At 48.5% G+C, this 7,757-nt stretch overlaps 1 protein-coding gene across 2 annotated transcripts in view; it reads left to right on the plus strand.

The window, feature by feature from the left end:
* Positions 1-7,168: 7,168 nt before the first annotated feature.
* Positions 7,169-7,757, plus strand: part of AKAP14 (A kinase (PRKA) anchor protein 14) — a 33,755-nt gene continuing 33,166 nt past the window's right edge. Inside the window, exons 1-2 of one of the 2 annotated variants that reach the window (XM_011977170.1) lie at positions 7,169-7,319; positions 7,487-7,599. The gene's annotated coding sequence lies outside the window, so the exon portion shown is untranslated. The remainder of the gene's footprint in view (positions 7,320-7,486; positions 7,600-7,757) is intronic. The other variant, XM_011977171.1, reaches the window with a different exon arrangement.

Genomic DNA, 7,757 nt, shown 5'->3' on the forward strand with positions numbered 1-7,757 from the left:
CACCATTAGACACATAATTGTTCTTTACAGGGCACCACTGAGAAAATGGCCCAGCAGATATTACTTGTATAAACTCAAGTAACTCTTGCTTTATTAGTTTGAATACATTTGGTATCATCTGTTGTTTTGGTTCTTGGTAGGTGCCTTCCTCAGTTCCAGCAAACATGGAGAGACCAATTATTATATTTGGGTTGGAGAGTGGTCAGGCAATAAAATTTATAAACAACCATGCAATTTGAATTATGACCCCAAGTAACTATAATCCCAAAGGCAACAGAAAGAAGGTAGGGAGAACACTGGGAACACTGAGCATTACTGTCCCAAGAAAACAAAGATATTTTCCATGTGGTTAAGAGTTTCTTTGGTGGCCAGGCGCGGCAGCTCACGCCTGTAATCCCAGCACTTTGAGAGGCCGAGGCAGGTGGATCGCCTGAGGTCAGGGGTTCGAGACCAGCCTGACCAACATGGAGAAACCCTGTCTCTACTGAAAATACAAAATTAGCCCAGGTATGGTGGTGCATGCCAGTAATCCCAGCTACTCGGTAGGCTGAGGCAGGAGAAGCGCTTGAACTTGGGAGGTGGAGGTTGTGGTGAGCTGAGATCATGCCATTGCACTCCAGCCTGGGCAACAAGAGTGAGACTCTATCTCAAAAAACAAAACAAACAAACAAGACAAAACAAAAAAACCCAACCAAACAAAAAAACAGAGTTTCTCTGGTATACTGTGCCTATCTGCTGTGCACCACCTGCCATGTTGCTGGGGAGTGTTTCATTCAGCAGATAGATTTTCCCTCTCAGCCTAATACACTTTGTTTCTAGAGGCCAGAAGTCACCCCAGCTACCAGAAGCTTCCTCTTCTCTCTTACATCTAAGAACTTAGTATTTGGGGTGGGGTTGGTCTGGTCTCTAGGGAAACCCTGGAGTTTTCATACAGTGCCTACAAGAGCAGCCCACTCTCGTTATGACCGTGGATCTCAACCTCAAGACATCACTATCAAAAATCCAGCCATCGGATTATAAAATCATGCTGCTATAAAGACACATGCACACGAATGTTTATTGCGGCACTATTCACAATAGCAAAGACTTGGAACCAACCCAAATGTCTATCAATGATAGACTGAATTAAGAAAATGTGGCACATATACACCATGGAATGCTATGCAGCCATAAAAGAGGATGACTTCATGTCCTTTGTAGGGACATGGATGAAGCTGGAAACCATCATTCTGAGCAAACTATTACAAGGACAGAAAACCGAACACCGCATGTTCTCACTCATAGGTGGGAATTGAACAATGAGATCACTTGGACACAGGGTGGGGAACATCACACACCGGGGCCTGTCGTGGGGTGGGGGGAGAGGGGGAGGAATACCATTAGGAGATATACCTAATGTAAATGACGAGTTAATGGGTGCAGCACACCAACATGGCACATGTACACATATGTAACAAATCTGCTGGTTGTGCACATGTACCCAAGAACTTAAAGTATAATAAAAAAATGTTTTTTAATCCAGTCATCAGGAACAGTTTTGCCATAGTACTTTTGTTCTGAGGGAGGCACTATTCAATGAGGTACTCATGCTCAAGGATGGCCAGGATATTCTGAGAGGTTTTTGTGACATCATGACTCTCAAGGACCCACCCACCTAGGCCTGACTACCACAGTACTCAGGTCTGTGGCCTTTACTGTTAGAGGATGGCCCTCTGCTTGGGAAAGGCCCTGGTTTCCTACCACCTCCTCCCTCTTTCTTCACTCCCACTAGGGCAGTCTGGTGGCCTTTGAGACGTGAAGCAAAGTCACTTGCTTAGAACTGAGGCAGGAGAATAGGGTCTGGAGGCAGGGAACCTAAGGCCATTTCACGCTGACTTCCTATAACTAAATTGAAAGGAAAGCCCTAACTTTCCACGCCTAAGTAACAAAAGAACCAGAGGTTGCTCCCCTTGCAAACCCCCACCTTTCTGTGTGGCAGATGGGAAATTGAAACTACCTCTGATTGGTTGAAAAAAGCAGATGGGAAATTGAAAGTACCTCTGATTGGTTGCTTTTTGCAACCAATCAGACGTTTGCATAGGAGCGTAACTTTGTAACTTCACTTCAACCTCTGATTGGTTGCTATCCTAACCAATCAGACGGATTGGGGGCCAAGTCTTCGCTTGTATAGAAGGGCAACTTTGTAACTTCACTCTAGCCTCTGATTGGCTGCTTTTCACAACCAATAAGATGTTTGCATAGGAGTGTGACCTTTGTAACTTCAGCCTCTGATTGTGGGCTGCGACTTCATGAACATAGGGGTGAAAACCAAGTGACCAATGGTAAACCTCTAGCGGGTATTTGGACCCCAGAAGATTGTGTATCAGGGCCCTTCAGCCACTGCTCCGCCCGTTCTCACACTGTGGAGTATACTTTCACTTTCAATAAGTCTCTGCTTTCCTTGCTTCTTTCTTTCCTGGCTTTGCTGTGCGTTTTGTCCAATTCTTTGTTCAAAACGCCAAGAACCTGGACAATTTGCAGTAAAGACCCTCTAGTGGTAACAGAACCTGCCCAAATCCAACATGCCTCATGTTTTGGGTAAGAAAGCATTTCATTGTCCCCTGCTTTGACTTACTTGCTATTTTTTCATGTGAACACACTTTGTCTTCCCAACTACACTGTAAGTGCATCGAGGGTGGGAACCTCTTAAGTCAGTTTTACTTCTCACAATTCCTGCCACCTGCGCACTTTACAGTCCCTTAAAAGATACATGGTGGCCAACTGGGTTCATTTGACAAGCAGAGAATGTCAGCGTTTAGCTTAGGTTTGTGGCTAAGTGGCATCAGCCTTGCTAGAGATTGGTAGAAGAGAAAGAAGGGGAAAAAATAAGGGAAGGGGTGAAAGGGTGAGCATGAGAGTATAAGGGGAGGAGAGGAAAGAAACTGAGAGGGAATGAAAATGAGGCATAGGTGGAAAAGAGTATAATTCAAGGCCCAGGGTGTGGAGTCCCAAGAGAGGGCTCTGTCCTCTCTTCCTTGTCCTGTGATGTAGACTACCCCTGCCTAGGGCATCTCCCTGGATTTTCTTCAGTTCAAGAAGAAACTAGGCCAGGTGCAGTGGCTCACACCTGTAATCCCAGCACTTTGGGAGGCTAAGGTGGGCAGATCAGTTGAGGACGGGAGTTCGAGATCAGCCTGGCCAACATGGCGAAACCCTGTCTCTACTAAAAATACAAAAATTAGCAGGGTGTGGTGGTGCGTGCCTGTAATCCCAGCTACTCGGGAGGCTGAAGTAGGAAAATCGCTTGAACCCGGGAGGGGGAGGTTGCAGTGAGCCAGGATCGTGTCATTGCACTCCAGCCTGGGCGACAAGAATAAGACTCTGTCTCAAAAGAAAAAAAAAAAAAAAAAAAAGAAGGGGAAGGAGAAAGAAGAAAGAAGAAGCAGCTAAGAGAGTGTGGGCCAGGTGCGATGGCTCATGCCTGTAATCGTAGCACTTTGGGAGGCTGAGGCGGGCGGATCACTTGTGGTCAGGAGTTCGAGACCAATCTGACAAAAATGGTGAAATCTCGTCTCCACTGAAAATACAAAAATTAGCTGAGTGCGGTTGGGAGGCTGAGACAAGAGAATCGCTTGAACCCGGGAGGCGGAGGTTGCAGTGAGCCAAGATCGCGCCACTGCACCCCAGCCCGGGCGACACAGTGAGACTCCAACTAAAAAAAAAAAAAAAAAAAAAAAAAGAGTAGAGTGTGTGGATCTGCAAGGCTCTCCAAAGCAGTTCTCTCTAATGAGCACGACATCCTTGATACAAATTCCCCCCTCCCCTCCACTCCCCACAGGCAGGACTAGGGAGGCGCTGGCCCTCTCGCCCCCTGGCGGTCTGTCTAGCTCCCGGCAGCCTCGGAAAGCCCAGGACAGTAGGTCAGTGTACTTGCGACCCGCCCCGCCCATCGGCTCCTGGGGAACGGAGAAGACGCACTCCACGTGGCCAGGCCTGCATCAGGCTCTGGCTCTGTCGCCCAGGCTGTAATGCGGTGGTACGATCATGGCTCACTGTAGCCTCGACCTCCCGGGCTCAAGTGATCGTCCATCTCAGCCTCCCAAGTACCTGAGACCACAGAAGCGCGCCGCCACGCTCGGCTAATTTTTGTTATTGGGGCGGCCGCGTCTTGGTGCAGTCTCCACGTTCTTTCAGAACAACGCGGGCGCATCGCTGGACCACGCGCCAGCCGGCAGCCGGCGCCGCCTCCCTGCCCCCCGTAGTCCGGATGCTTCCAGAGGCCCGTGGCGGGGGTGTGGCGCGGGGGGTGGGGAGTCGGGTGGGAGTTACGGCTTCCCAAGCAGCCAAGTCTGTTTTCTTCCCGAGGAGGGAGGGGCTGAGCTTGGCAAGCCTCTAGCCAGCTTCTCCTGCTCTGCCCCACCTGCTCCTCCCAGCTCTCCCCTCCATCTCGGCTTGCAAGCCATTTTCTCCACTCATACCTGCACTAGCATCTGAGCAGGGAGTAGTGTGGAAGAACCTGTCCTCCGCGCTGCGTGAGGATTCAAAAGACCTCTCGACCTACAGAGCCCTGGAAACCAAAATTTGTGCATTTCAGTAAGGGGCTTGGCTGCGGGTAAGAGGTAAAGTTCTGGACACAGAAGTTAAGCTTCTGCTTCAAAGAAGGAGCCTTTCTAATCTGCTGGGAAATCTCTCCAGGTTCCCTCCACGAAAGCATTTTGCCTGTGTTTGTCTCCTCTGGGCAATAAGGAATCCTACTCCCAGCCCGTTGGGGTGGCTTACCCCTGTAATCCTAGCACTTTGGGAGGCTGAGGCAGGAGGATCGCTTGAGGTCAGGAGTTCGAGACCAACCTGGGTAACATAGACCTAGCCTCTACAAAAAATTAGCTGACCGTGGTGGTGTGTGCCTGTGGTCTCTGCTACTTGGGAGGCTGAGGCGGGAGGATCACTTGAGTCCAGGAGGTGGAGGCTGCAGTGAGCCGTAATCGCACCACTGCACTCCAGCCTGGGTGACAGAGTGAGACCCCATCTCTCCCCTCCCCCAACCAAAAGAAAAATGAAAACAAAACAAGGGGGAAAAAAAAATCCTGGCCCAGTGTGGTAGCTCGCACCTGTAATCCCGGCACTTTGGGAGGCTGAGGCTGGCGGATCCCTTGAACTCAGGAGTTCAAGACCAGCCTGGGAAACATAGCAAAAACCCGTCCCCACAAAAAAATACAAAAATTAGCTGGGCGTGGTGGCGGGCACCTATAATCCCAGCTACTCAGGAGGCTGAGGCAGGAGAATCACTTGAACCTGGGAGGCAGAGGTTGCAGTGAGCCGAGATAGTGCCACTGCACTCCAGCCTGGGCAACAAGAGCAAAACTCCGTCTCAAAAAAAAAAAAAAAAAAAAAGAAAGGCTATCTAATCATTATAGAGCGAGATTATGATGTACCAGGCATTGTTCTTGGTCTTCACGTGAATTATCTGGTTTGATCCCCATAAAACCCCTATTCTGTAGGCGTTGTTATTAACCCCATTTTATAGGCAAGGGAACTGAGAAAGAAAAATGTTAAATTGTTCCTGAGTGTAAGCTGATAAGCACTATATCTCTTTCATCTTTGATTCATAAAAGACATCTTTGAAAGCTGTGAAAGGAAAATAAAAACTTGGGACCCCAATTCACTCTGCCAAAAGGAAAAAAAATTAAACTGAAAGCTGAGTCATGCAAGAAGCTGCCTTTCCTTTTGTTCCTGAGCAGACAGCTACAAATAACAGGTTAAATATCTTCACCTGTAGCTACTCTATGTTTACTTTATCTTATGTAAAGTGCTGATTTAATGAGCAGGAGACGGATATGTAATTGATTCCCCTACCTGCTCTTTTTCTCTTGCAACATATGGATTCAATAATGTGACCATACCTTCCCTCTCTTCCCTCAAGCTTGCATTTCCCCTTTATTATTATTTATTATTATTATTTTTTGAGACGGAGTCTTGCTCTAGTTGCCCAGGTTGGAGTGCAGTGGCGCGATCTCGGCTCACTGCAACCTCTGCCTCCCGTGTTCAAGCGATTCTCCTGCCTCAGCCTCCCGAGTAGCTGGGATTACAGGTGCCCGCCACCATGCCCAGCTAATTTTTGTATTTTTAGTAGAGACGGGGTTTCACCATATTGGCGAGGCTGGTCTCCAACTCCTGATCTCAAGTGATCTGTCTGCCTTGGTCTCCCAAAGTGCTGGGATTATAAGCGTGAGCCACTGCACCTGCCCTTGCATTTCTCCTTTAAATACTGAAGCCTGGGCTGGGCATGGTGGCTCAGACCTGTAATCCCAGCACTTTGGGAGGCCGAGGCACATGGATCGCCTAAGGTCAGGAGTTCAAGACCAGCCTGACCAACATGGTGAAACCCCGTCTCTATTAAAAATACAAAAACTAGGTGGGCGTGGTGGTGGGTGCCTGCAATCCCAGCTACTTGGGAGGCTGAGGCAGGAGAATCGCTTGAACCCGGGAGGCAGAGGTTGCAGTGAGCCGAGATCGCGCCACTGCACTCCAACCTGGGCAACAAGAGCGAGACTCCGTCTCAAAACAAACAAACAAAACCTGAAGCCTGGTCGGGTGAGGTGGCTCATGGCTGTAATCCCAGTACTTTGGGAGGCTGGAGCAGGAGAATAGCTTGAACTCAGGAGTTCGAGACCAGTCTGGGCAACAGAGTGAGACCTTGTCTCTATAAATAATTTAAAAATTGGCCAGGTGTGGTGGTGGCACACCTATAGTCCCAGTTACCTGGGAGGCTGAGGTGGGAGAATCACTTGAGCCCAGGCAGTCAAGGCTGGGGTGAGCCATGACTGTGCCACTGCATTTCAGCCTGGGTGACAGTGAGATCCTGTCTTTAAATAAACAAACAAACAAATAAATAAATAAATACTGAAGCCCTCAAAGTCATCTTTGGAGAAAGGCACAGACCTGTCTCCCAGACACATCCTTAACCTTGGCAAAATAAACTGGTAAATTGAGACCTGTTTCAGACAACTTTTTGGTTTGCAAAGCAATGAAGTACACATGGGAAGTCCTAACCTCAGAATTTGGAAATGAAAAAGTAAAAGCTCAGCCAATGAAGTCAGACAGCTTTGGGTTTGAGTTTGGGACAGTACTTGCTGTGCCTCAGTCTGTTCAACTGTAATATGCAAATACTAATACTTACCTCATAATGCTATTGTGAGGAGTAAATGACTTCAGACACTGAAGGCTTAACACAGTGACTGGCATATCATAGGGATGCCCAATACATACCAGCTGTGAGGCTTATCATCACTGTTCTTCCTGGCATGGCCCTGCAAGCTCATCTTCAGCTGAAGAGAAGCTAGGTATAGCTACCACAGTTTGGTCCTATTATTGCGGTCAGACAGTTGCTGTGATTGGCTATCCCCTCCTTCCCTCACCCCCTCCCATCTTACCCTCTGTTATTAACATAAGCAGTCAGAAACATGTAGGCTATGCTTCCCATTGGTTGAAATTGTTGTTTCCTTGGCAGCACTTGCAAACATTCCATCTGGCAATCTGAGAGAAGCTACTGAGAGAATCCTGAGACATCCCCAGCTACCTACCACTGCTCCTGTTCCAAGCAAAGAAGATCTGCTCACTCTGGTACTGGGGTTTCTCCGGGATGGGGGAGTCCACAGAAAGGACTTGCAGTGGTTCTCCCTATTCATCACCCAGATCCCAAACATTACCATTCCCCCTTCTCTTTCCACCCACCCTGCCTATTTGGCCTCTGAGAAGGGGAGGGGAGGGGAGGGGAGGAG

This window comes from Mandrillus leucophaeus, unplaced genomic scaffold, assembly GCF_000951045.1.
Source record: "Mandrillus leucophaeus isolate KB7577 unplaced genomic scaffold, Mleu.le_1.0 Scaffold174, whole genome shotgun sequence".
Classification (NCBI taxonomy): domain Eukaryota; kingdom Metazoa; phylum Chordata; class Mammalia; order Primates; family Cercopithecidae; genus Mandrillus; species Mandrillus leucophaeus.